The sequence below is a fragment of the Equus przewalskii genome, chromosome 6, assembly GCF_037783145.1.
Source record: "Equus przewalskii isolate Varuska chromosome 6, EquPr2, whole genome shotgun sequence".
Classification (NCBI taxonomy): Eukaryota; Metazoa; Chordata; class Mammalia; order Perissodactyla; family Equidae; genus Equus; species Equus przewalskii.
This window is the reverse complement of record NC_091836.1, coordinates 45391085-45418478: the sequence shown is the minus strand read 5'-3', so window position 1 is coordinate 45418478 and position 27394 is coordinate 45391085. Positions and strand designations below refer to the sequence as shown.

The window sequence follows — 27394 nt, the reverse complement described above, 5'->3', positions numbered from 1 at the left end:
GGTCATTACGGTGGCCTCTCATCCAATGCGATGGTGGCCTTATAAAAAGGGGATATTTACACACAGACCCGCGCAGAGGGAGAGCCCCCCATGGAGATGAAGGCAGAGATGGGGCTGAGGCGTCTATAGGCCAAGGAGCGCCGAGGACGGCCAGCAGCTACCAGGAGCCGGGCGAGGCCAGGCGTCCCCCTCAGAGCCCGGGGGCCCCATGCCTGGCCCTTGCCCTGGCCCCGGCCCCCTGTGCTTAAAGCTGCCAGCCTGGGAGGCTCTGTGCCAGCAAACACACATGGCGTGAGGACACGGGGTGGGAGGCAGAGCTGGGGGCAGGGCCCTGAGCCACACACCCTCAGGGACCTTGCACAAACTCCAGGGTTGGGGTGCTGCTGGGGTCTGCCTGCAAGGCCGGGCCAACAGCCACCACCTCCACACCTGTCCTGGGCCCTGCACACACGGATCTCATTTAAGCCTCAGGAGGACTCAGTGAGGGGGCACGGGCCCACATTTTGCAGATGAGCAAAGTGAGGGCCCAGGGCACCTCGCTGGGAAGGGGGCCTTGAACCCAGGCAGGCTGGCCCCCCAGCTGGACACGGGAGCTGGGGGGACCCAGGGCCCTGTCGCATCTGCACGTCAGAGCATCCTGAGCGCTGGACTTGCCCGGGCTTCTGCCCCCACCAGGCCGGGTGAGCCCACACATGTGTCTGTCCCCGCCTCGAGCCTCAGTGGACATGGGGGACCCCATCACAGCCCCGGGAAACAGGGCTGCCGCCCTCATGCCGAGATGGGGACTGGACTGCGGCGTGTCGGAAGCCCGGCTGTGGGCTGTCCCCCGCCGGCCCGGCCGCCTCTGTGTTTGCACCCGAGCCCCAGTCTCCAGTCGAGGCGGGTGCAGTGGGTCCCAACCCAGCTCTGCCCTCAGCTGCCCGGGACAGGGCAGGCAGGGTGACAGGAGCAGAGGGCAGCTGGAGGAGAGGGGCGCTTCCAGCCTGCCCTGGGGCGCGGTTGCTACGGCAACCCTCCAGCTGGAGTGAGCAGGAGCCTGGAGTGCCTGGGGGGCACCCACAAGGCACTCTGGACCCATCACACCCCACCCCAAACAAGACTCCTGCTTTTTGCTCTCACCCTAGCAGCCTAAGGGCCCAGCCACACAGGCCTGCTGCCTCTGGGAAGCCCTCAGGCATGGCAGAGTTGGGAAGTGGCAAGCCCTCGGTAAGTACAAGAACTTGGCTCCTGGCTCTGAATCTGCTGTGTGGCCTCAGGCTGGGCTCTTGGCCTCTCTGAGCCCACTTCCCCATCTTTCCTGGGGGACTATCAGATCTACCTTGGAGAGATGGAGCCAGCACCCAGGGTGCCCGGCACATGACCCCCCTCTGGAAAGGGGCCTATGGGGTCAGGGAGGGCAGGACCTGCCATGACCTTCAGCCCCACCCCTCCAGGCGCTCTCCGCTGCTCACCCCACAGCCAAGCCTGCAGCTCCTGTGCCCCCGCAGAGTCTGCCCGCCTCTCCACTGGGCAGCCATCACCCCCCTTGGACCTGCTCTGTCACCTCCTCCGTCACCTCCTCCCTGGCCCCGGCTCTGCCCAGTCTGTTCCCCCCGCAGCAGCCAGAGGGCGCCGTGAGCACCAGGGTCAGGTCAGGTCCCTGCTCTGCTGAGACCCCTGTGGCTCCCACCTCTCCCAGCCCCACCTCCTCTGGCTCCCTCTCACTCATGCAGCTCCCGCCCTCCTGGAGGAAAAGCCCGCACCGGCCCCACCCCAGGGCCTTGACACAGGCTGTGCCCTCCCTGCTTGGGGAAGCCCACTGCCCACCACGTCCGCAGCCCTCGTGGCGAGTACACCGGCCATGCGGTCGACTTCTTTGCTCACGATCTCTCTCCCACCAGATGGTGGCCTCGCATGGGGGTCTGTCTGTCGCATGAGTTTTAAGGGTCACTCTGCAGGGCCCTTCACAGCGTCCCCTTTCCCCAATGCCTCCCCCCTCCGGTCTTCCCCATCCAGCTGCTGCTCCTGCCCCGTCCCTGGCCACCCAGTGGCTACAGCGATCTTTGCAAAATGTAACACCCACTCGTGTCCCTCCCTGCCTACAACCGTCCGTGGCTCCCTACCACCTCCAGTGCCCTAACATGGCATCTCAGCCCAGGCCTCCTGCCACCTTCTCCTCAGCTTGTCTGCTCCGGCCTTCCAAGGTGCACTCCCCCGCCATATACACACTCATACACACACATGCATGTGTGTGCACACGCCAGGGCTCCCGCCCCCTGCTCCCCCCAAGGCTCTGCCGCCAGGCCTGCACTGGTGTCTCCCACAGCCGCCCTCGCGCCGCAGGCCTCTGCTGGCTCCCTGCACTAGCCCTGGGCTCTGCTGCTGAGCCGCTGCCTTTCCTGCCACTGGGGACCCGCAGGGAAAGTTCCACTGTGGGCCAGCCTGGCTCTGGACAAGGAGCGGGTACTTGTAACTTCATTTAAGGAACGAAAACGAAACAGATACAGGGAATAGGCTGTCCACTCAGCGGATAGTTACCCAGTTCCCAGCTGGTCCCAGTGCTCTGGAGGAAAATAGGCCTGAAGGGGAGAACGTGGCAGAGGGGAGGGCATGCAGGTGTGGACAGGGTGGGTGGGGAGCCCCTGGCCCAGAAGCTAACATTTCTGCAGAAGTCTCGAGGAGGCGACCATCTAGGCGCCAGAGAAAGGGTATCCCAGGCTGCAGAAACAGCATGTACAAAGGCCCCGAGGCAGGAATGTGCTGGAGTGCGGCTGCAGCCAGTGAGCGAGGGGGAGTGCGAAGAAGCGAGGGCAGGTGTACAGGGCAGACGAGCAGGGCCTGAGGGCAAGGACAGGACTTGGCCTTCTCCTCGAGTGCGGGAGGAGGCACGGGGCCCCGCATAGAGCATGGCGGGCGCACCCCCCCCCCCTTTTCTCCCTGTCCACCCAGCGGCCAAAGCCAGCACCCTGCAGTCTCTGCCTCGCCACTGCCCTCTGCCCTCCGCTCCCTCTCAGGTCTCAAGGCCCCACTGGAGCCCTCCCCTCGACAGCCGGGGCTCCCCTCCCTCGGGCCTCGACTGTCCCCTCCCTGCAGCGGCGCAACTGGGGCGCTCGTGCTGAGTGTCCCCACCCGTCCCTGTCCTGACGCCCACAGGCCTGCCCACCCCTGGGACAGCAGCAGCGCCAGCTCACAAGCAGCCCTTGGGTGCCGAGACCAGCCCGCAGCCTCTGTCCTCTTCCCTCGGGCCACGGCCTTCCTTCTGACCCCAAGGCGGCCCCTCCACCTGATCCCCTCCCCGCCTCCTCCAGGAAGCCCGCCCTGCCTCCTCGGTGGCTCTCTGGGTGCTGCCCACCGGGCGGGTTGATGCCGGTGGCCTGTGGTGCGGCCCTGGGCCATGAGCGCTCGGGCTGCAGCAGAGCGGAGCTGGGACCAGTCACGGGAGCCCGGGCCCGGGCCTCCAGCCGGGCAGTGAGGGGCGGGTGGGCGCGGTAGGAAAGAGGCCCCGGGCCAGCGGCCTGAGCCCAGGCTGCTGGGTTGAAGCCCGGCCGCCTGCTCCTCCCCAGGCTGGACGGGGCCTCCATGTGGCTGAGGGCCTTAGAGACGGCGCTCAGCGATTCCACGCAGCCTTCCTAGAGCACCTACTGTGCGCCGGGTGCCGCTCCGCGTGCTGGAGAGACAGCCGCGGGCAGCCAGATACGAGCAGCACCGAGCACGTGGAGGAAAGGGACCAAGTGGGTGCGTGTGCACTTGCACGTGTGCATGTGGGGGAGTGATCTGGTGAGGCCGGACTCCTCAGCAAGGCCCTGCACCAGCGAGGGAGGAGCCATGTAGGTGCCCAAGAAGGAGAAGAACATGCCAGGCAGAGTGCACAGCCGTGCAAAGGCCCTGGGACTGGCCCGGACCTGCACTCTTGTGGCCCAGTGAGAAATCTGGCATGATGGGTGGGGCATGGGGGGAGCACGAGGAAGTGGGAGGAGGTGAGAACACAGAAGGGACAGGACACATGGCACCGGACTCACCATGTCCTTAGCGCACAGGCGTGCCCAGATGGGGCCGCCCGTCTGCTGATGGGAGTGCACCTGTGGTACCCCAACACCACCACCAGGGACACCTGGGGGCGCTCCAGTGCGGCAGTTGGCCAGCACTGGCCACCACCTGTGTTTGCAGAGCCAGTGAGCTCAGTGGTCCTGCCCCCCTCAGTGGGCAGGGAGGCAAAGGCGGAGGAGGGCGGGGCCAGATCAGAGGGTCTCAATGGGGGCGGTGAGCTCACCCCCACCCCTGCCATCGGCGACATCTGTAGACGGTTCCAGGTGTCACACGGGGAGCTGGGGCGCTGTGGCCTCTGGGGGACGGAGAGCAGTGCTGCTGAGGGTGGGCCCACAGTGCGCAGGACGGTCCCCCAGTGTCGCGGCCTGGGCTCCAGCCCGATGGCCCCACGTGGCTCCCGGCGCCCAGGCCTGACTCGCTGGGTGTTTCAGTCTCCAAGGGAGGGCCCGCTATTCCCAGCTTTGGGGGCGCGGCAGTGCTATTTCCAGTCTCCACAGCAATTTCTTGAGATTTTTATCTTCCCCAAATTTTGGAGTTGGGGGAAGGCGAGGTGGGCGCTCTGCTCAGCCAGCTCCCCCTGCCAGGGTCCCACGCCCCTGAGAGCGAGACTGGCTCAGTGCCCTTGGGAGGAGGGGCTGCTCCGGCCTTGACCCTGGGGCTCCCCCCAACCCTGGCCCAGGGCAGCCCTCCATCCCCCAGGGCACCCGGGCTGTGAGGAGCCCTCGCTGTGCACAGCCAGGGAGGCACTGGCATCTCCGGTCCTTTGAGAGGCCCCTCTCGTTCACTGAGGCAGGACTTCTCCAGCACCTACTGGGGCCAGGCCCCAGGCACCCAAAAACAGACCGAGTATCGTGCTCCCTGAGCGCCTGGGTCCTGCCGCAGAGCTGGCTGATTAACACACAGACATGACATGTCAGGAAATCCCAGAGCGTGTGAAAGTCCATCCTGACGGCAAGTCGGGACGCGGGCAGCTGCACGCGGTAGAGGTCACCGGGGAGGGAACACTTGAAGCGGGTGAAGGAGCAAAAGCCTTGCAGACATGTGGCTGAGGGTCTCAGGGAGAAGGATCAGCCAGTGCAAAGGCCCTGGGGTAGAATCGTGCTCAGCGTGTTGGAGGAGCGGCAAAGGTTCGGGGGGGGGGGGGGGCGAGGAGGAAGACGCAGCAGGGAAGACTGCAGGGCTGGCCTGGGAGGCCCCGTGCTGGGCGCTGCAGCAGGGCTAGGACGCAGGGGCTGCCCCCAAGCGGGGACCCTGGCTGCCTTGGACAGGGAGGCACAAGCCACCTCCCTACTTCCTGTGAGGTGAGCCCGTGACTGAAAGCACCCGCGCGTGGCTGGACTGACCTTCCTGAGGACAGGCCGGGTGCCGTCCCCAGCCGCAAGGCGTCTAGCGGAGAAGACACTGGCTGGGCGTCACAGCCTGCTCCGAGAATGCACCCAGGCACGCCCGCACCCATGTGGAGCCACATGGACACACGCACGCCGGCCCCTCCACAGAACTCAGGGACACCAGCACACAGCGACAACCGGTGAGACGCGGGGCCACACGCAGGCCGGGCCGGGTCACTGTGCAAACCACACACAGAATGGGTATACGCAGGTGCGCACAGACCTCTAAGCTGAGCAAGGACTCGAGTCCGGGGGCGGGGACCCCCATCCCATCCTCAGTTTAGCACCTCCTCCCACCCCAGGAAGAAGGCTGGCTGGCCCCGGTGCCTCCAGGGTCACTGAGGCGGGTCCCAGGTCCAGGCAGGGAACCCCACCTCGGGAGCGCTCCCCTCCTCCCCACGGAGGAGCCTGGAGGGGGGAAGCGTCTGGCGGCTGGAAATCAGATCCTCGAGAGGAGCCCACATGGAAACCAGAGCTCTCCGTCCTTGGCCACACGTCTGGCTGGAGAGGCGGGAGGGGGCAGAGACCCGGGCTCCGGCTCCCAGCGGCCAGCGGGTGGCGACGGTGGGAATGGGTCCTCCTGGTCCCCAAGAGGGGACCTACGCTGAGGCCAGGCAGCACAGCCTCCTGGGAGCTGGGCCGCTCTCCCGCCAGCCTGGGCCGGCAGCGAGGACGCGGACGCAGACGCCGGACGCAGGGGGAGCCGCCGGCCAGGAAGCCAGCCCACTGGGCGCAGACTCCGGAGCTGCCGGGGCGCCTGCTGGCCCCGCCCCCCGCGCCCCTGGAGAAGGGGCTCCCCAGGGCGGGCCGGGAATAACAAGCCGCCTGCCACCTCCTCCCCGCAGGCCCTGCGGCCAGGTGCACCGGCTCCGCTCCGCGCCCCCGACGGCGCGCCCTCTGCGCCCGAGGGCTGGCATCCGCAGGGGGACGGGGACGTGCTTTCGCCAGCTCCCCACGAGCGGGGCCCGGGACGGCGCCCATGGAGGGGGGTCTGGCGGGCCTCGGAGCGGGGGCGCCCAGCCTGCTGGGGGTCGGGGAGCGGAGGCAGCTGCCCCGCCAGCGGGAGCGCCGGCGCGCAAGGGGCGCGCGCACGTCTGGGGCTCGGCGCACGGGTGCCGCTGCCTCCCGCCAGAGATGGAATTAGTTCCCTTTTCCGCTTTCAGATGATTTTTCATCTCTGTAATTAATGGGCAAGTCACTTCTGAACGGCATGGCAGGCAAATTACTAGTTAGGAAAATCACGGATAATTTTCTCGATATGATAATGAAGGTTGTATTCCTTCTCTTATTCTCCCTGTTTTCATCCTACTTTTAAGTAATAAATTCGGCATTAGTGGGAGGGGAGTGGGGAAGAAGGAGGAGTCACCTGCCCCGACAGCCGGAGCCTGACCTAGGCCCACGCCGAGTCCTCCGCCCCTGGCCGCGGGCAGATGGAGAGGATGAGAGATGGGGACCCTCTGTGGGGCCCCCCGACACCCCAGTGACCAGTGCAGGGCAGCAGGCCTAGGAGAGCAGGTGGAGGGCAGGGAGCCCCCAGGCTGTCGCGGGGGAAGGGGCTGGGTCGTGTTACGAGCTCACGCCGGCCCCTGGGGCGCCGGAGGCGCGCGGACAGCAGGGCCTCCCCGCAAACAGCATCGCGGTCAACAGGCCAGAGCGCACACGCACCCTCAGAGCTGCCCACACCCGTCCCCGCTCCGTCCAAGCCCCTGGCCGAGGTGACTCCGCAGCAGCTAAAGGAACAAGGCGAGCAGAGGGAATAAGGAGAAACAGAAGAGGAGAGAGGCGGAGAGGCGACCAGCCATCTTGGCAGCCATTTTGAACCCCTCCCCCTGCTCCCCCCGGCGCACCACATGTTTGGATGTGGGCAGACAAACCTAGGCTCGGGGTCTGGCAGAAGCCAGGAGGAAAGGGGGCCCTGCCCCAGGGCTAGGGTGGAGGAACCCCCACGCAGCTGGGGGGTATAGGGGAGGCGGGGGGGGGGGCGGACCAGGAGGTACAGTGAGATGCTGGGCGGGGATGGCGCTGGGGGCCGACCTACACTGGAAGAGCAGGGACAGGGACAGGGATGTGCGCGGGGGCTGTGTGCAGGCCGGGGGCTGTCTTCAGATGAATGCCAGGGGGGCGCAGGAGCAACGCCTGTGGGGGCATTTTCTGGCCACACCTGAAGCACACAGCGCTCCCCACCCTCCTCCAGCCCAGACCCCTCTCCCAGGACCCTCAGGTGGCAGGATGAGAATTGAAACCCCATGGCTCTACCCGTTGAACACCTGGGGGAGGGGGACGGTTCTAGCCCTCAAAGCCCGAAACCGGGTGGCTCAAACCCGACAGTTCCCACGCTTAACCGGGTACCACCGAGAGAAGACGCCGCCAGGCTGCAGCCTCCTCCTCCTGACAGCGGCGCCCCGCAGGCTGCGGCCGCCCGACACCCAGACAGCCCCTCCCCATCCCCCGCGCCTCCGCCTCGCAGAGAAAAACCACCCCCAACCCAGCATCCTGCGGTGCCAGCCCCCCACACAGCTCCTTCGGGGCCCGGGCCCGCGCGCGGCGCGCACACGCAGCCCCTCCGCTCCCACCCAGACACCTACACAAACAGGGCGCCCAGCACCCGCGCGCACCCGCACCGGGGACACGCAGCCACCGCCGCGCCGCTTCCCCACAAAGACGGGCGCGCGCGCGGGCACACGCAACCACGCTCGGGCACACTCGCGGGCCCCTCCCCGCGCCAAGCACCCCGCGGCCGTCCATCCGCACCCCGGGACCCCGGGCGCTCCATGAGGGCCGCCCCTCTCGGCTCCCTCGCCCGCGGGGGTGAGGTGCAGGCCGCCCCCGACCGCCCTCCCGCTCAGGTGCGGGGACCAGCATCCCATCCCCCCGCGCGGCCGGGACAGGGCCCCGCTCGCAGCCTCCCCCAACCTCGGCCCGCACACCTGGCCCAGGTGCGGCGTCCCCGTCGCTGCGGGCCCGCAGACACTCACCTGTCCAGCGCCGCTCTGGGGTCGGCCCTGCGCGTTTCTCCTGCGGCTCGGCGAACCCGGGCCCCCCGCCCGGCACATCTCCCGGAACCGGGGCGGGGGGGGGGAAACGGGTGAGGGGTGGCGGACGAGGGAGGCCTCCGTGTCCCCTCCTTCCCCGTGCCCAGCACCGCCGCCACCAGCCAAAAATTTACAAACAAAAAAAAAAAGGTGGATCACCCAGGTCCAAAGGCGGCCCCCTCGCGGCGGCAGAGGCTGGGGGCTGGGGGCGAGCGGGTCCGCGCCCCTCCGGGGGAGGGAGGCGGCGGCGGCGGAGGGGCGGGGGCGGCGTCAGAGCTCGGGGGGCTGGGGCGAGGCGGAGCCCCCCAAAGCGGCGCCGGCAGCGGCCCGCATCTCCCCCGCAGCTCCGCGGCCCCGACGGGGGCGGCACGTGTGCGCCCAGGCGACTTCCCAGCCCCCTCCGACGGCGGCCGAGGGGTTAACGCGGCAGCCGGGGCGCCCCTGCAGCCCCCCGCCGCCCGGCGGCGCCACTCTGGGGTCCGCGCGGCCCCATCGGCCGGGGCCCCTTCGGCAGACGGCGGGCGGGGGCGCCGCAGCGCCGACAGCTCCCGGGCCGACGGCTCGGGATCCCGCAGTGGGCGCGGGGGCTGGGGGGCGGCGCGCGGCCCGGGGGGCGCGGCTGGAGGCGGGCGCGGCGGCGGGGCGCCCCCGGGGCGGCCGGGGGGGCGCGGGGCCGGGCCGTGGGCACCGCAGGACGCGGGCGACCGGCGCCGGGCACCAGCAATGACAAGCCGCCTGCTCGCCCGCTCCGGGCGCAGCCGCTCCGGGAGGGGGCGGCGGGGCGCGCGCAAAACCCGGCCTGGAGCCGCCGCCCGGACCGGCGCCGCAGCCTGGCCCGGCGCTCGTGGCCGGCCCGAAAACCCGAGCTGGATTCGTCGCTCTCCGCTTCCTCGGGGCCCCTCTGGAAAAGCGGGGAGCGGGAAGGCGACGCACTAGATCCCCGAGTCGGAACGGGAGTGGGGGAGGGGGCGGGCGCACGGAAGACCCGGAGAGGATCTTGCGGGCCGGGAAGGCAAGGCGAGGCAAGGCAAGGCGCCGGGCGGCGTGGAGCACGGGGGGGCATATGGAAGGGGTTTGCAAAGCCCGGGTTGGATCAAACGGAGACGGGAGGCGCGGGGGGAGCTGCGACAGGGCCAGATGCACCCCGGGCACGCAAATTTCGGGCCGGGTCCTTCCTCGGGAGACGGAGTAATGCGTCATGCCTAATACAGTGGGAACGAACAAGACCTGGCCTAGAGCTCCCGGACCTGGGCTCGGGGGGGCTCGGGGCGGGGGCTCTGAGCGGCGTCTGCTGCCCCGTCCTCCCGGCAGCGACGTGCGAGGGGGAGGGGCAACAGGCGGGCCGGGCTTGGACGGCGGGCGCGGCGCGCGGGCTGAACCGCGGGCAGGTACCGCGGCCCGGGATGCAGGGGCGCGGCGACGGGGATGCGCCGCGGAGGCCGCTGCCCGGGGAGACCAGACCCACAATGCAGGCGAGGGAAGCCGCAAAGCCAGGACTGGAGTCCGCGGGGCGGGACGGGACCCCCGCGGAGTAGCCCGGACCGCCGGACAAGGGCTTGGAGCGGACCGGGCAGCAAGGGCGGAGGGGAGTTTTAGGAGAGGTTAGTATCTATAAACGCCTCAAGCGTCTCGCTTTGTGCGGCGGGAGGGGCGAAGAAAGAGAGAAAAAAATTGAATTTTTGTTTCTCGGCGAAAGCAAAAACCCGGTACGGACTCCCACAGCCTAGCAGCTACGGTGCCGTCGGCCGACTTGAAGAAGTAGGGCAAGGAGCCGGCGGGTTCCTAGGCATCTGGCCGAGTGAGGCGAGGGGCAGGTTTCAGGCTGAAGCTGCAGAGGGAGCCCGGCACCCCCTTCCCGGGTGGGGAAGGCTGGCCGACCTGGCTTGGATCCCCGGAGCCAGAGCTGTGACTGCCAAGACCGAGGGGGCGGGGTATAACACCGGGCCTCAGGCCAAAAATAGGCACTTCAGCAGAACAGACAGCTCCGTGAAGGGTGGGGGCTGGGGGGAAATGGGGGGGGGGGGGCAGAATCCTGCGGGAGAGGGGAGGGGGAGTCCGGAGAGGTAAGATCCGGGGAGGATCTGGGGAGTCCGGACCTGGAAGCCGGGCTGCTGGCTCCATTTTACAAAAGAGGGGTGCCCCTCCGAGACTGATGGGTGGGGAGGAGCAAATCCCGGGGTTGGATCCTCGGGGAACGACGTCCCTCCCGCGAGGCTAGGCGGTAAAGCAGTGAGCGTATGCGAGTCCACACTCCGGGCTGAATCTTGGCGGACTCGATCCCGGACTCGAGCCGGCAGTAGTGGGGTGTGGGAGGCAGTGAAGCAGACCGATCCGGATCTGGATTCTAGAGGAAGGGGACGTGCCGAGGACAGGGAGGGAGGCAAACCCTGGCTCTGTTTCCGGGGAAGAGAATGCATTGCCACCCAAGCTTGGCTCTGCAGAACGCGTGAGGAATAGAACATGGAAGCGGTGGGGTGGGAAATACACAGAACTTGGGGCCGACTGGAAGGGGAACTGAGTTTTTAAAACAGCTGAAATTGGACATCTGCAAGTGAATTAACCTGGCCTCAGAGAAGCCCTTTCGAGAAGCATGTCCTGGTAGCGGAACTTGGGGAAAGGCAGGCACCAGACTTCCAGGCTGGTTGGGGGACCAGGAGCCATCTCTCTGGCAACCCAGCGCCCTCCGCTCCCTGTGTGGACAGCCTTCGTTTCAGGACTGGGCAGGGGTTCTCATAGCCCTGAACCCAGGCCAGATCCGGGCCGAACTCCCGGTGGAGAGGGTAGGTGGGCCACCTCGTCTCCCTTCACGCCCGGGTTCCGTGGCTGCAGACTTCTTGCCTGGGATCCGGGTGAGCAGGCCCGACACTGGATCTGAGGACCAAATAAGAACGAAGCAGAGGTTGTGGGGGCGGCAAGATTCCATCCATCCGCGGTCGACTGCAGATCTATTGGGCATGGGGCTGGCCTCTCCACACCTCAGTTTCCCACTCTGAAATATATGGACAGTACCTGGCAGGCCCCGTGGAAGTCTTCCAGGTGCTGGCGAGTGGGTGTGGTGTCTCAGGGGGCAACCGGGACGCCCTCCCCCACATCCAGACAGCCAGCTTTCCTTAAACCCAGCAGGATTGACGGGGGAGAGAACGTGGAGCCGCGGAAAGCTGGGCACGTCCGGAGCTCTCTGGCTGCACGCCTCCGCCCACCCCCCACCCTCGGCCCTGAGCAGCCCACCCACCTTCCCGTGACCTAGGAGCCTGCCCACGGGGTGGTCCTAACCTGCCTTCCCCAGAGGCTGCGAGAAGGGGTGGCCTTTACATACTTAGATGAGGAGAGGGGGTTTCCAGCTCAGCTTGGAAAAATCCGGCCGGACCCCCTCCCAGCCCCTCCTCTTTCTCCCAAAGCCCGTGGTCCGCGGAGCGCCCGTGGACGCGACCGGAATCCCTTGGCCAGCCTCCATTCCATCCGGGTCTTCTGGGCTCACGGGCGGGCGAGGGGCTCAGAGGCAGAGGATGGGGAGCAGGTGGGGGCGCGAAGAGCTCGGGCGCCCCTTCTCCTCGCCCCAGACCCCGAGCTGCGCAGCCGCAGTGGAGGCCGCGCCAGCAGCCGGGCTCCGGGAACGGGCGCGTCGCGCGCAGCCTCGCCCGGGTGCCTGGTGGCCGGCGCTGCGCGGTCGGTCCCCGCGCCTCGGACGCCCCACTCCTCGCTCCCAGCATCCCACCTTGCGCCTCGGGACTCCCACCCGAGTGTGCCCCGAGCTTCCGATACCCCACGTGCTGTGCACCCTGCGCGCTGGCCCCCCCCTTCTCAGCACCCCATGTCAGAACACCCCCACGCCCAGGGCGTCCCGCCCTTGGTACACCCCTCGTCTGATCTCCCCGCGTCGCGGGGACTCTGTGCACCCAGCACCTCGGGCGTCCCGACCTCGGACAGGGCTGGGCTCCCTGTGCCCTCTGCCCCGGCCCTGCGCTCCGTGTGCTGCGCCCGCTGCCTGGGGTCCCCACGCTGACCGTCCTGGGTGCTGTGCTCCTCCACCCTCCCCTGTCCCTAGTGCTCTGCGTCCTTGGCCTCAGGCCTATGCCCGCGGTCCTGGGGGTCCTGCCTCAGGTTCTTTAGGTCCTGCGTTTGGCGCCAGACCTTGTAACACGTGCGGGGAGGGGGGCACAAGGGTAGGGATGAAACACGTTCCTGGCCTCCACGGACGAGGGCAACGCCCAGACCAGCACCACCCACCAGGTGCCCCCAGCCGGCTGATCTAGAGCCCACTCTGCCCAGGGTGCATGACCCTGCTGGGCATTTCATTATTCGGTTCACGTGTTCCCTCCTTCACGGATTCTTCAGACACAGAGCCCCTCCCGGACCTGAGTGGGGCGCTGCCAGGTGCTGAGGGTGCCCTAGTGCCTGAGAACACAGAAGCCAGCTTGCCCGGTTCCAGAGGGTAAGACAGACACCGAAGGCAATAGGGCACTGGCCCTGGAAAGGGAGCAGGGGGCTGGGGGGGCGCGTGGGGAACTTGAGTGAGCTCGGGGGCTGGGCCAGCAGGGTTCTGTGTGCCTCTGGGACTCTTGGAGGCCCCGGGACCCCCACCTTGGGCAATGCCTGAGCCCCATGCCACCCTACACCCTCACCCAGTGCAAAGGCTGGGGGGTCCAGTGGGGGATTAACTGCAACTGCTGTCTTTGGGGGTGTATTCAGTCAGTCAACATTTACTGAGCACCTCCTGGGTGCCAGGGACTCTGCTAGGTCTGGGAACACAGTGATGAACAAAGCAGGCAAGATCCTCTGTTCTCGGGACTGACAGTCTAATCGAGAAGAGAGAAGAGAAATCAGACAACTGAAAGATCCCGGATGTCAGATGATGGTAAGCGCTATGGAAGAAAATTGAAGGAGGTGGATGGAGGGCGTGGTGGCAGCTGCAATTCTAGATGAGGTAAGTCGGGAAGCCCGACTGAGAAGGTATAGAGACCTGAGGAGATGAGGGAGGAATCATGGGGGAATCTGGGGGAAGGGAGTTCCAGGCAGAGGGAACAGCAAAGGTCCTGAGGCAGAAACATGCTGGGTGTTCAAAGGCTCCCCGAGAGGACCTGTGTGGCTAGAGGGAGGGAGTGAGGGGAACAGATGGAGGAGGTGAGGGCAGGGAGGTGCTGGGGCAGACAGTGCTGGCCTTGCATGCTTGGGGACGACTTTGGGTCTTGCTCTGAGCGAGCTGGGAGCCACAGAGGGTTCTGAGCAGAAGAGGGCCATGCTCTGACTCAGGTGCTCCCAGGCGCCCTCTGGCCACTGTGGGGGTCAGTGTGGGGCTCAAGAACAGAAGCTGGGAGGCCAGGGAGGAGGCGACCACACTGGTCCAGGTGATCGATGCTGGGAGTGGGAGCAGGAAGGCTACAGTGGAGGTGAGCAGCGGGCAGGTCTGGGTGTACCTGAGGGTGAGCAGATGGACTGGAAGTGGGATGCGGCGGAAATAGGCAGGTTGTGGCCCGAGCGCCTGGAGGATGGGGACCACGGAGGGAGGGCAGTTTGCAGGGTCCGTGTAGGCGTCACATTTGGTTTAATGGATCTGCAAGTGGAGGTGTCGTGTTGGGGCCTGAGTTGACATCAATAGTCTCATTTACTCTTTTTGAATACCTGGGGAGGTAGGTAATTTCTCCCCATGTTACAGAATGGGAAACTGACGCTGCATAACTCGCCCAAGTAGTTAAAAAATGGAATCAGTTCTGAATCAGGCCTGTGTGATGCAAGGACCTAGCCTGGAGCCACCGCCCTGGAGCCACCGCCTGCCTGTGCAGGGGACAAGGGGAGGGGCTACAAGGCCCCAGCTTCCCTCTGGCCCAGTGAGCCCCGGCCCCAGGGCAGGACGCAAAAAATGGAGTAATCAAGAGAAGTAAGATTGCAATGCAATATTTAAGAAACCTGAAATTTATGCAAAATATCCATGGTGACCAAAATAATCAACGTTTTAAATAAAGGCAGGGTCAGTCAGAAAGCTGTGAGGAGCCTGAGGGATAGAGAAAGGGGGACACTGATGCTGTCCTTTTCTTGAAGATTTCCACGTTTTGTTCACCATGGATTTTTTTTTTCTGCATGAATTTTTACTTTTTAAAATAGAATTTATCTTGGTGGCTACTTTGCTTCATGCACCTCACTCTGGTCCTGACCCGGGTTCCAGGCCCTGTTCTGGAAGCTGCGGTGTGACGGTGACTGAGAGACACAAAGGCACCGGCCTCCTGGAGCTGCGACTTCGTCAGGGAGGCTGAAAATTCACCAGGAACAGGAAGAAAATTTCAGAGCGCCGACGAACTTAGGAAGGCTAAAACAATGATGAGTCATGACAAGGCAGGGTGCAGGCGCCTATGATTTAGGCTAAGGGGCCCCAGGGGAGCCTCTCTGAGCAGGAGAGATTTGAGCTGAGACCTGATGGTTGAGAAGGAGCCCATCGTGTGTGAGGCAGGAAGAGGGAACGGCAGGTGCAAAGGCTCTGTGGTTGGAGCAGGCAGGGCTCTCTGAAGAGCGTGAGGGCCAACGTGGTGTGACCCGAGGGCTCAGCCTCCAAGGCCATGGGAGGGTCTGGATTAGGTTCTCTGTGGGAGGGGGGAGCCCAGGGAGGGCTTTGGGGGGGGGATGTGATCTTATTTGTACATTTAGAGATTGTAAGGGCGGTTCGACAGAGAATTACTGTGTGACCCACAATTCCCCTCCTAGGCATATACCTAAAAGAATTGAAAACAGGGACTCAGATAGATACTTGCACTCTGGTGTTCACAGCAGCATTATTCACAAAAGCTGGAAAACAGAAACAACCCAAATGTCCATCAGTGGATGAACAGATAAACGGTGCCAAACACATTCACGCAACGGAACATTACTGAGCCGTCAAAAGGAAGCGCTGATACACACGGCATGGATGAACCTTGAAAAACTATGCTGCTTGAAAGTCAGACATAAAAGGCCACGTGCCTGTGATCCCATTGACATGAAATGTCCACAACAGGCAAGTCCAGAGACACAGATGCACATCAGGGGGGCACCAGGGCTGGGGTAGGGGTGGGGAGTGACTGCCACTCGGGGCGGGTTTCCTTTGTGAGGTGGTGAAAATGTCTCGGAACTAGACACTAAATGTGAATATGCCGAATGCCACTGAATTACCCGCTCGAAAATGGTTAGTAGCTCATGTTATGTTATGTGAATATCACCCCAATTAAAATGAAATTATGGGGGGAATTGAGAAGGAGCCAGGAGACTGGGGAGGTGGCTGCCGCCGTCAATCCAGGTGACAGGCGACCCAGGCCTGGGACAGGATGCTGGGGAGGGGGGTCCGAGTCGGGGCATGTCCTGGAAGCGGACCGACAGGACCCCTTCCCCATTGCACCCCCATTGGGACCACACCCTGAACCCGAACCCGGCAAACACCCACCCTCCTGCTCCCGGAAGCGAGAGTCCGTGCCAGCAGGCAGGGACGCCATGGGGCCCAGTTGGGGCCTGAGTAGGGGAGTCAGAGGGCTGTGCTGCCCTCCTGGCCTAGAGGGGCGGGTGCCCCCTGCTCCTGGCCCCCAGGTGCGGAGGCCCCGCCCCTTCCCCCAGGTGTGGGCGTGGAGAAGAGGCCAGGAGGGGGGGAGTGGGGGGGGAGGGGACGAGGGGGGGAGGGAGAGAGCTGGGGGAAATGGGGGAGGGGACGATTGGGGAGGGAGGGGGGATGGGGGAGGGGATGAGGGGGAAGGGAGTGGGGAGAGAAGTGGGGGGAGAGGACGAGGGGGAGGGAAAGAGGGGCGAGAGGGGGGAAGGGGATGAGCGGGGAGGGAGAGAGGTGAGGGAGCAGGGAGGGAGAGAGTGGGGGGTGTGGGGAGGGAACGAGGGGGCAGGGAGGGGGAGGAAATGGGGGAGAGGGCACCAGGGGGGAGGGAGAGAGCTGGGAGGAATAGGGGGAGGGGACTAGGGGAGAGGGAGAGAGCTGGGGGAATGGGGGGAGGGACGAGGGGGGAGAGAGAAAGCAGGGGGAGAGGGGGGAAGGGGATGAGGGGGGAGGGAGAGAGCAGGGGGAGTGGGGGGAGGGGACGAGGGGGGAGGGAGAGAGCAGGGGGAGTGGGGGGAGGGGACGAGGGGGGAGGGAGAGAGCAGGGGGAATGGGGGAAGGGGATGAGGGGGGAGGGAGAGAGGTGGGGGGAGCAGGGAGGGAGAGAGTGGGGGAGTTGGGGGAGGGCTGCTAAGGGCACAGAGGAAAGGGCCCTGGCCCTGGCAACCTTGGAGGTGAGGAGAGAGGGAGCGGGCCCCAGCGGAGGGCTTGAGAGAGGAGGGGGGAGGAAACCTCTGAGGGCAAAGCTGAGGGGAAGACTGGGGAGCAGGTGCGGAGTCAGAGAGAGTCCTGGAGATGAAGGGTGCCTGTTGGGGGCCACTTGGACAGTGCGTGGGGATAGCTGGGACTGTTGGGGCGTGGGCCTGGCCTGTGGGGACTTAAGGACCCCAGGAAGGGCCTGTGCTCTTCCCGCCTTGGCCGGGACTTTGGGGCCTGCAGGAGAGGCCGTGTTCTCAGGCCCCCTCCCTTGGGAGGAGGTGGGCCTGCCCTGCTTGTCCTAGGGGCTGGTCCTGGGGGTCACGTGGCTTCTGCAGAGGTGCGGCCAGCTAGGCGGGTCTACTGGCCTGGCTGTCCCTCCGTCTGCAGGCCCCAGGGCCTGTCTTCACCGTGCAGGAGCTGGGGGTGGGCAGAAGGCAGTGAAGGAGGTTGGGGCAGTCCCGCCGGCAGGGGGCTGGGGGCCATCAGTGCCTGAGGCGTGGAAGACAGGGCAGGGCTGTGGATGAGCAAAGCTGGGAGGCCAGCAGGGCCAGGGGGCTCAGAAGAGAATGCCCCCCAGGGGAAGTGAACTCCATGCGCAGGTGGTCTGGGCCGGAGAGCCGGTTCAGAGGAAGCCGCCAAGAGAAAGGTCTGCAGAGCCCAGGCTGCAGCAGGATAGGGAGCAGGGGGGCCTGAGGCAACCTGGAAATGCCTGCCAGGTCTGAAGGGGCTGCAGGCTCTGTGAGATGGAGTGGAGCTGGGGAGTGATCGAGCAGGGAGGGGAGGGTCCCCGGAAGTCAAGGCCATGGCCACAGGGAGGTAGAAGCTAATTCCCGACCTTGCGACCTTGCGTGGGCCCAGGACAGGGGCTGCAGAGCCAGATGCCAACCAGGGAACAAAAATGCAGAATTGGGGCAGCTGTGAGGCAGTGAGTGGGGAGGGGGGCAGCCGTGGGGAGCTGGAGGTGCACCCCCTTTTAAGGCGGCAGCTGCTGGCTACTGCTCAGCTCAGGCCGAGAGCGATCATGCGAAAAGTCAGGCTCAGAGTCGCCAGAAGGGACTCGTCAAGAGAAGTCAGGGTTTTGTGCAAACTTGCCTGAGCTCGGCCTCTCGCACACCCATGTGCCACGTTCAGTTGCTACAATCTAGCACTTCCATCCCTCAGTTGCCCCTCAGTGGGAACAGGCACCAGGTCCACAAAAAACACCTGCACGACATTCGTAGCAGCTTCCTCGTCACTGCCAGACGCGGGACAGCAGCAGCGTAGCTGGCCCGGCAAACGGAAGACAGGCTGGGGCATCTTCTCGCCGTGGAGGATGACGCCACGTGAGAAAGAGCCAGCACCGTGCGCGGTGAGTCTCGAGACAACACTGAACAAGAGCACAGAACACGAATAGGACTGGCGCGGGCTCCTGTTCCCGTGGCATCCAGGACGCGCAGGAGCCGGCTGTGGAGTCGGCCGAGGTCCCTCACGGTGGGCACTGACCCGGGGCTGGAGCTTCCGTGCTGTGGGGCTTCCTGGGCCTCGGAGGAAGCTGATAAGCATCCCTGGCCTCTCCCCCCGGGTGCCAGCAGCATGTCTCCAGTTGTGACGCATGTCCCTTGTGGGGGGCACAGTCACCTTCAGGAGAGGACCTCTGGGAAAATGACCCTCTGGGAGGGGACACCCCCTGGCCAGTGGCCTTAGGAGCTTCCAGGGGTCTGGAATATTCCATATCTTGAGCCAGGTGGTGGTGACAAGGATGGGTCATATTTTAAAAACCCACAGAGCTGTATTCTTAAGAGGTACGTGCTTCACAATAGGAGAATTAACCCTGTGACATGATGAACCCCCAAAACATCACGCTGAGTGAAAGGGCCAGACACAGAAGGCCGCGGAGTGAGTGACTCAGTTGACGTGCAAGTCCAGGACAGGAACGTCCACAGAGACACCTGCAGGTCAGCATGCGCCAGGGGCCGCGGTGGAGGGAGGAGCAATGGGGAGTGAATGCTAATGGGGACGGTTTCCTTCGGGGTGGTGAGAATGTTCTGGAATTAGGGACTGGCGATGGTGGCACAACACTTGAATATGCAAAACTGCACCAAATTGTACACTTTAAAATGGTAGACCTTACATGAGGCGAATTTCACCTCAAAAAGAAATTATTAGAAAACAAAAAAGAGTTGACCCTCACCAGCTCCACGAACCCGACCCAGCCAGCCTGGCCATGGTGCACTTGGGTCGGGGGGAGGGAACACCCGAAAGGGAGGCGGCTCCACAGGCTGGCGGGAGCCAGGGCCACCTCGGCGAGCGGAGGGCTGAAGCCACGTGGAGGCAGAGAAAGATGTCTGTGCTGGGAGAGTGCACTTTGGATCCAAGGGTCAGCCCTGCGAGGAGCCGGCGGAGGTCAGAGGCCAGCCGCAGATGGGCAGGGACCGGGGCGTTCTGACGTGGACGCGGAATGACAACTGCTCAGTGGCCATGGAGGGAGGAGGACACGATGCTGGTCCAGCTGGAGGAGGGGCTCCCACGTTTCCCCGGCTGCCCACAGGGGCGTGGGCTTCCTGAGGCTCGGCCTGCGCGGGAGACTGAGGGCCGTGAGGTGGCATTTGGGCCTCGGCCTCCCCGAGCCCCGCAGGGAAGCTGCCCCACCCCCGGGTCAGGGCTGGGCTGTGGGCCTGTCGTGGGCCGAGTGGTGGCCCCCACAAGATATGTCTGCCTAGACCTGTGAGTATGACTTTATATGGGAACGGGGTCTTTGCAGAAGTAATTAAGTTCAGGATCTTGGATGAGCTCCTCCTGGATTGTGGGGCCTGAACCCAGTGACAAGTGTCCTGAGAAGAGAGGAGAGGGGGCAGGGAGACTGGAGGGACGTGGCCATAAGCCCAGGACCACCCGCAGCTGGAGGAGGTGAGGAAGGGCCCCCCGGGCCTCGGCAGGGCACGGCCCTGCCGATGCCTGGGTCTCAACTCTGTCCTCCAGAGCAGTGAGGGGATAAACTGCTGCCTGCTCATGGCCCTTCATTAGGGCTGCCAGAGGACACTAGCACGGCCCTGCGACATCCGGAGCCCTGGGGGGCTAGTGGGACAGGGACAGGCAGCCGCAGAATGGGCCATCCCAGTGCGCTGGAGGAGGGCATCGAGGGACTATCAGCAAGTAACAAACACGCCAAGCAGCCAAGTCTAGAACACCAACTGCGTCAGCAATGGCACATGTGACCTTCAGCGTCAGTGTCAGGGAGACAGTAAGGAGTGGTGGGGACTGTGGTGAGGGACAGTGAGAATTGTCAGCATCTGTCAGCACTTGCTAAGCCCTTTCCTTACACAGCATTAACTTGCTGATCCTCGCAGCAGCTTTAGAAGCAGATGCTCCCATTATCCCCGTTTCCCGGGGGTTAACTTTGGGATGGGGCCGTATCAGCCAGGGCCCCATGAAAACAGGTGCTACTTTCCGATTGGGTCATTTGAGCAGAGCTCAATGAAGGGACAAATGTATGAAGTGTGGCAGACGTAGGGAACCTCAGGGTATCATGCCGAGCCATGAGCCAGGAAACATGGGGGCCATTAGCACCCGTAGGTCTGGGAGGCGAGAGGAGGGGCAGTTACCAGAACCTGGAGAGGTCACAGGCTGCGTGGATGGTGTGGACCCGTGACCTCTGACAGGGATGCAGCCGACCCTCAGGGGCCACAGGTGAAGGGGCCAAGCTGGGGAATGAATGTCCCCACTCCCCGTCCTACGCAGGGGTCCTCACAGGACAAACCCAACCTGAGCCAGAGGACCCAGGAGCCGGTGGGTGGGGTCCACACAGTCCCGCTCCCAGGACACCAGGCGAGGGGGAGAGGCGGAAGATTCCAGAACAGGAACATTGAGTGATTGCAACCCAGGCAGTCTGGGTCCAGAGTAGCCCTAACCACTCACCACTCGAGAACTGGCAGCACTGTGCCCTGGCCGGGCAGCCTGTGGGAGTGTGGCCTCCACTTTACGGAGCCTGCGTCTCTCAACGGAAAGCCAGGGATCCAGATTTTTAATCCCCTGATATTTCAAAGCTAGCAACTCATTACCATTTTTTAAACCCCTGCATGGGCAGATCAAATCACATCTGTGGGCTGGATTGGGCTCTGAACCGTCAAGCCCACACTCAGGAGGTGGACACGGAGCACCAGGGCAGCCAGGGGCACCATGGTGGGGGGGAGGCACCCCAGAGGGGCCTGCGGATTTGACCAGAAGGTGCTGGGGCCGGGGCAGGTGCGGGGTGTCGGGTCAGGAACTGAAGCGATGTTTTGGGTCTAGGTGGGGAAGGGCCACTGGGAGCCAGGCGAACAGGCCTCCCCTTTGAAGGAGAGAAGCCACCGGTGGCTTTGGCACAGACGGGTGACTCGGTCGTGTCGTCCCCTCTCCCCGCCGCGAGGCTGGCAATGGGTCTGGCTTTCCTCAGGGGGTGGAAGGACCCGGATCCCTAAACGAGTGAGGGTGGAACAGCGCCTCCCTCAGCACGCTCACAGCTTGGTGCGAGGGTGGGGGCCAGACGATGACGCCAGGATGTGTAGTAATGGTGGGCCAGCCCACATCCGAGGGGGGGCCCGGCGATGCCCTGTGCTCAGCGCCTGGGGTGCAGGGGCAGCACATGGCCCTGCCTTCGAGGGAAGGGACAACCGAAGGGGGAGGACAGAGGGGAGAGGAAGATCCCAGGTGCTGAGACGAAGATGCAGACGTTGAAAGGATGTGACTGGGGGAAGGGGCCCCGGGCAGGCGGCCACCGCCCAGGAGATGGCAGTAGGCAGGGGAACGGGTCCTGGTGGGTCCCAAGCCACCCCTCGCCCCCAGGACGCAGCCGCCTGGCCCACCTCCTGCCAGAGTCGCCCCCATCACACCACCAGGAACAAACCCCCGGCTGACAGGGATTGCTGCCTCGGAGCCGAGCAGGGAAGAGGAGCGAAGCCATCTGCTCTCCCTGATGGGATGTGATTCCCCTCCGCCCACGTCCTCCGGCAGCCGCCACACTGGATAAATCGTTGCAAATGGGTTTTCCCGGCCAGTCACTGGGCTGTTTTAATAACGGTTCATTTTCTGCCCCGGGGAAAAAATATTCCATCAAGAAATCGGGGATAGGGCCGGGTGGAGGAGGGGGGGATGGCTCATTCTGTGCGTGTGTGTGTGCGTGCACGGTGTCCCTGGCACCTCAGAGAAGACTCCGGAATGTCCTGCTGAGACACCAAGTGACCTGTCTGGGGGTGGGTCATGCCCAGCACATCCCATCACCTGACGAAGGACATCCCCAGGTACATTTGTGGAGCGCCTACTAGGTGCCAGTCCGAGCTGGGTGCAAGGGGACACAGTGGCCTCCAGGCAGCGCCCTCCCCAGGCTTATTCTAGAAGGGAGAGAGTGACACTAAAAAGTAGTGTGCAAAGCTATGTGCTTACGATGATGGAAACTGTTAGATCTGAGCATCACCAAGCCCCACCGCCGGGAAGGCACCCTCAAGCTGAAATGTGGGGGACAGACGACAGAGTTGCAGGGGGAAGGTCGTGCGCATGGAGGGAACTTCCTGGACAAACATCCAGAGGCTTGAAAGACAGGCTCAGACCTAGGGGAGAAGCCTGGCACCCGTGTGAATGAGGGCCGGTCGGGGCACCGAGGAATGGCTGTGTCTCGGACCCGGGTCAGCGGCCAGAGACCTGGGGGCCCTCCCCGTGTGTGGGCAGAGAGGACTCCTCCTGCCTGGACGTGGCCGCACCGTCCCGGGCATATTCACCCCTTTGGTCTCAAGGCCAACCGGCCATTGCTTCGCTGATTCAGAAACAGCAGCTCTGGGAGGTCAAGTGGCTTGTCGAGGTCACCCTCCATCCCTCCCCGTCCCCACCCCTGTTCCTCTCCTCCTTGTAGTGGGTCCAATGGTGGCCCCCCAGAAAGATATGTCCACACCCGAGCCACCAGAACCTGTGACTGTGACCTTATTTGGAGAAACGGTGATTGGAAATGTCATTAAATTAAGAATCTCGACATGAGATCATCCTGGATTAGGATGAGCTCTGAATCCATTGACAAACGTCCTTGGAGAGAAGAGAAAGGGAGACAGACACACAGACAGAAGGAAGAAGGCCACAAGGAGACCGAGGCAGAGAGGGCAGGGACACAGCCACAAGCCAAGGGACGCTGCGGCCTCCAGAAGCCTGGGACATTCTCCCGAGTCTGCAGTGGGCTGCCCTGCTGTCGGCCCTGTGATGCTGATTTGGACGTCTGGCCTCCAGAGCTGTGAGACAGTAAATGTCTATGGGTTTGTTTTGTTTTCTGTTGTTTTTGAGCCACCCGGTTTGGGGCTGTTTGTTACAGAAGCCACAGGAACCGGTGCTAACTCTCTCAGCGAATCACCTGAGACTGCCTGGGTATGTCCTCTGTCTCTCTGCATCCCTCTTCCCACCCCTCTCCCGCATCCCTCTTCCCTCCCTCTCCCGCATCCCTCTTCCCTCCCTCTCCCGCATCCCTCTTCCCTCCCTCTCCCGCATCCCTCTTCCCATCCCTCTCCCGCATCCCTCTTCCCATCCCTCTCCCACATCCCTCTCCCACTGGGCTCTTTTCCCCGCCTGCCAGGGAGAGGCTCCATCCTGCCAGGTCCTGCGGTCCATTCTCAGCCTCCAGGACGCTGTGCTCTCCGAGTTCCCCTCCCGCCTCCCAGCTGCCCCCTCGTGGTCTCTTCCACTGACTCCTCCTCATCTCTGGGCCTTAATGCTGGAGACAGAGCCCTGAGCTGGCCCTCTGCTCTCCTGCGGCTACACTCACGGCCCTGGGGATTGCAACCAGCCTTGAGAATTTAAATGCCACTTAGACCTGACAATGACCTCTCCCAGTGACATCTTCTGCTCAGGCCTCTCTGCCAACCTTCAGGCGGCTGCACTTGGAAACCTCATGGGCAGGCCCAAGCATCAGGTGGGAGACAGAATTCTCTACTCCACCGCTGTCCCCGGATTTGCACCCTGCCCTGTCTGCCCCATCTCCCCATCTGCCCGTCTCCCTGTCTCCCCGTCTCTGTCAGCAGCAGCCATGGCCCCTGGGTGTGGGGGTGGGTAATGCCCCCAGCACGTTCCTGTGCACCTGGGACCCTGGAATGTGACCTTCTTTGGAAATAGGCCCTTGCAGATGTCACCAGCTAAGGCTGTCGAGATGGTCTCTTGCTGGATCTAGGGTGGGCCCTAAATCCTGTGATGGGCGGCCTTCTAAGAGGACGTACATCCGTATACCTGCGCCCACCTGCACGGCCACCAGCCCAGGCCAAGCTATCCTTGTCTCCCACTTTCACAAAAGCAAGGGTCTCCCCGCGGCCCCTAGTCCCCACCCAGCTGCTTCTCTGTGGCCAGAGAGGCCTTTCGAACCAGAGCAGACCCCAGCTGGCAGGTGCTCAGTGAGGAAGCAGTGAGCTCTGGTGGCGTCAGGCTGGCCGGGGTCCCTATCACAAGCTGGGGCAGCCCTGTCCCTCCCAGCACGCCCAGAAGAAAGGAAATGATTGCAGGGGGAGCTCCCCCGGGCCCTGGGGCAGCTCGCTGGCCTCCACCTTCCTCCCTGCGTATTCAGGCCGGGGCCGCCTGCCATCCGTGGGAGCCACACTCACGAAGCACAGACTGTGTGCGCCCGACTTCTCAGTACCTCACAGGCACGGTCTCATTTAATGCCTGAAATGAGCAAGAAAGACCCTGAGAGAGAAGCGCAGAGCTGGAGGCGGCCCCCCTCCCGGTTTCAAACCCTGTGACAAAGCCGTCGTCTAACCAAACGGCCTGGGCCTGGCGGAAGGACAGACATGGGCACCAGCGGTACAGAACCGAGAGCCCAGAAACAGGCCCAGGCATGACCGTCAGCTAATGTTTGACAAGGGAGCCAGGAAGGCTCAGGGCAGAAAGGACAGTCTCCCAGTAACGGTGCCCGGTAACGGCATATTCGGATGTACAAGGATGACACTAGTCCCCATCTCACACCACTCACAAAAGTTAACTCGAGATGGACTAAAGGTCTAATCCTTGAGAGGCGCCACGATGTAGGACTGTCATGGTCCCCGCTTTAGACTCAGGGAAACTGAGGCACAGAGCAACAAAGCCGCTTGCCTAAGGGTGACTCAGCCAGTCCCCGGCAGGGCTGGGATTCGAACCCAGGCAGTTTCAGCACCAGCGCTGGGGTCTTCACTGAGATTCGGCTCACGTGTCCCCCGTGTGAAATCTCTCGCTTCTGGCCAGCCGGGTCGCACGCTCGGCCTCGTCCAGAGGGCAGTGCTGTCTTGGACAGATGGGGGCCCTTCCCGCCCTCGGGGAGGCTCCTCCCAGCTGGGGAGACAGGGAATGGGTGACCTGCAAACCCCCTGATGACACGGCCACCTCGACCTGCAACGGAGGGCGCCCGGGATGTGACAGCTCCACCCAGGAGATCCTGGAAGGGCTGCCGGGCCTACGGAGTGATGCTGCGCCCATGGCCAAGCACCCCCATCGCCCGTCTTTGTGCCCTGGGCCTGCACAGGGTGCCGAGTATGCCAAAGCCGGGGGTGGGCACTGGCACTCCAGTCAGGAGTGAGCCACCCGCTCTGTGTCTGGCTGCCCTCAGCTCTCCCGCGCCCTTTCCTAGGGCCGCCGTGACACCGTACCTCGGACCAGGGCTCAAAGCCGCAGGACCGTGTCCTCTCACATTCTGGAGGCCAGAGGTCTGAGTCGCGGTGTGGGCAGGACCTCACTCGCTCTGAAGGCTCTGGGGGGGTCCTCCCTCGCTCTTCCAGCTCGCCGGGGCTCCAGCCACCCTCAGCGCCTCGGCCTGTACACGTGTCACGCCCGTCTCTGCCTCCGCCGTCCCGTGGTCGTCTCCCCTCGCGCATCTGCGCCTGCGTCTCTTTCCTAGAATAAACTTATACTCCAGTCGTGTTGGTTTCAGGTCCCACCCGACTCCAGTGTAACCTCATCTTAACTAAACACATTTGCAACAACCCTATTTCCAAATAAGGTCACATTCTGAGACATCGGCGGTTAGGACTTCGAGAGATCTTTGTGGGGGACACAATTCGCCCCATAACGCTCTCCCTCTCTTTGTCCACAGTCTCTTGTCGCCTCTCCCTGGGCTGTGCCATTAAGCGCATCCATGCTCTCATGTGGGTTTTTCTTAAAGGCTGGCTTTTTTTAGAGAGATTGGCACCTGAGCTAACTACTCTTGCCAATCTTTTGTGTTGTTGCTGCTTTTTGGAGTTTTTTTTTTTGTTTTTTATTCTTCTCCCCAAAGCCCGCAGACACACAGCTGTATATTCTAGTTGTGGGTCCTTCTAGTGGTGGCGTGTGGGACGCCGCCTCAGCGTGGCCTGACGAGCGGTGCCATGTCCGCACCCAGGATCCAAACCGGAGAAACCCTGCTTTACAGAGGCAGCAACTGAGGCTCGGATCGTGACACACCCAGAAGCAAGGCCAGCTGGGAGGCGAGGGCCAAGGGGGCACACAGCCACCCGACGGGCAGGCGGGCACGCTGTGTGCAAGGAGAAGGCGAGAATGAGTGTTGGGGGCGGTAACATGTGTCCCCCATCATTCCCGCCGCCCCGCATCGAGAGGGCCCTGGAAGGGTGAGGCATCGTGCTATGGGCTCAGCATGAACTTGCTCTGGAAATCGGAGCAGCAGCATTGCCCCCGTGGAGTCCTTTCCATCCGGCAGGAGCAGGCTGTCACCGCCCCATTTTACAGATGAGGAAACTGAGGCTCAGACAGGCCCGGCGGCACCTCCTTGAGTCACTCATTCGTCAAATATTCATTGAGCGTCTCCTGTGTGCCAGGCCAGGCAGGCACTGAGGGAGCAACAGTGAGTAAAGCGAGTACTTCCCCTGGAGTATCGGCCCTCAGGACGGCTTCCTTCTAGCTGGGGGAGGGGGAGGGCACCCGGGAACCTACCGACAGTGTTAGTTCTGGGAATAACAGCAGGTGCGGGCCAGGCGCTGTTCTGAGGGCCCTCCATTCATGAGGTCACTTGTTCGTCCCAACCGCTGCCTGAGGTGGTTTTTATTACCATCCTCATTTTATAAACGAAGCTACTGAAGCTCAGAGAAGGTAAGTCACACGCCCAAGGTCACACAGCCAATAACTATGGAGCCAGGGTTTGAACCTAGGCCTCTCGGGCTCCAGAGCCTGAGCTCAGGAGAGCAACGTAATGTCAGAGGCCATAGGACAGGTGACGGGGCTAAGTGGCCAGGGAAGGCCCGTCCACGGAGGTGACCTATGAGCAGAGACGTGAAGCAAGGGAGGAGGGAGCTGCGGGGATCTCTAGAAGGAACAGCCCGTGGGCAGCCTGGAGGTGAGCCCAGTGTGTCTGGGGCTCGGGGAGGGGCCGATGCGGCTGCAGCAACAGGACGAAGATGTTGTACCCCCTTTGACGCACGACGTCCTTTCAACCTCGTGAAAGTCTCCTGACACGTGTTTTCGTAATTATTCTCATTTGACAGATGGGGAGACTGAGGCTCACGGCCATCAACTGAGCTGCCAGGGGGCACACAGCTTGGATCAGATCCCATTGCCCAACCCCAAGAGAAACAGCAGGGAGCAAATGGCAGCAGGCTGGGAGGGCTGCCTGGAGGAGGCGGAGGTCACCAGGACCTGCAGGGATGGGAGGAGCAGGGGGGTGGAGGGAAGGTGCCCCGCATGGCAGGGGCTACATTCCTGGGGGCAGTTCCCCGAGGAGGACAGAGTGCCAGGCACCGCCCGGCCTGAGG

At 63.6% G+C, this 27394-nt stretch overlaps 1 protein-coding gene and 1 long non-coding RNA gene across 5 annotated transcripts in view; one reads left to right on the top strand and one right to left on the bottom strand.

The window, feature by feature from the left end:
* The window catches only part of ADGRL1 (adhesion G protein-coupled receptor L1), a 38332-nt gene extending 29718 nt beyond the window's left edge, over nucleotides 1-8614 (bottom strand). For 2 of the 4 annotated variants that reach the window (XM_070625247.1, XM_070625244.1), the window contains exon 1: nucleotides 8390-8529. The gene's annotated coding sequence lies outside the window, so the exon portion shown is untranslated. Of the gene's footprint in view, nucleotides 1-8389 lie in introns of all 4 variants that reach the window. The other 2 variants (XM_070625245.1, XM_070625243.1) reach the window with 2 other exon arrangements.
* Nucleotides 8615-13576: 4962 nt separating this feature from the next.
* LOC139084116 (uncharacterized) lies at nucleotides 13577-23826 on the top strand. The gene is made up of 5 exons (XR_011541426.1): nucleotides 13577-15428; nucleotides 17868-18054; nucleotides 18506-18640; nucleotides 23014-23066; nucleotides 23272-23826. It is a non-coding gene; the product is annotated as an uncharacterized lncRNA (long non-coding RNA).
* Nucleotides 23827-27394: the final 3568 nt, after the last annotated feature.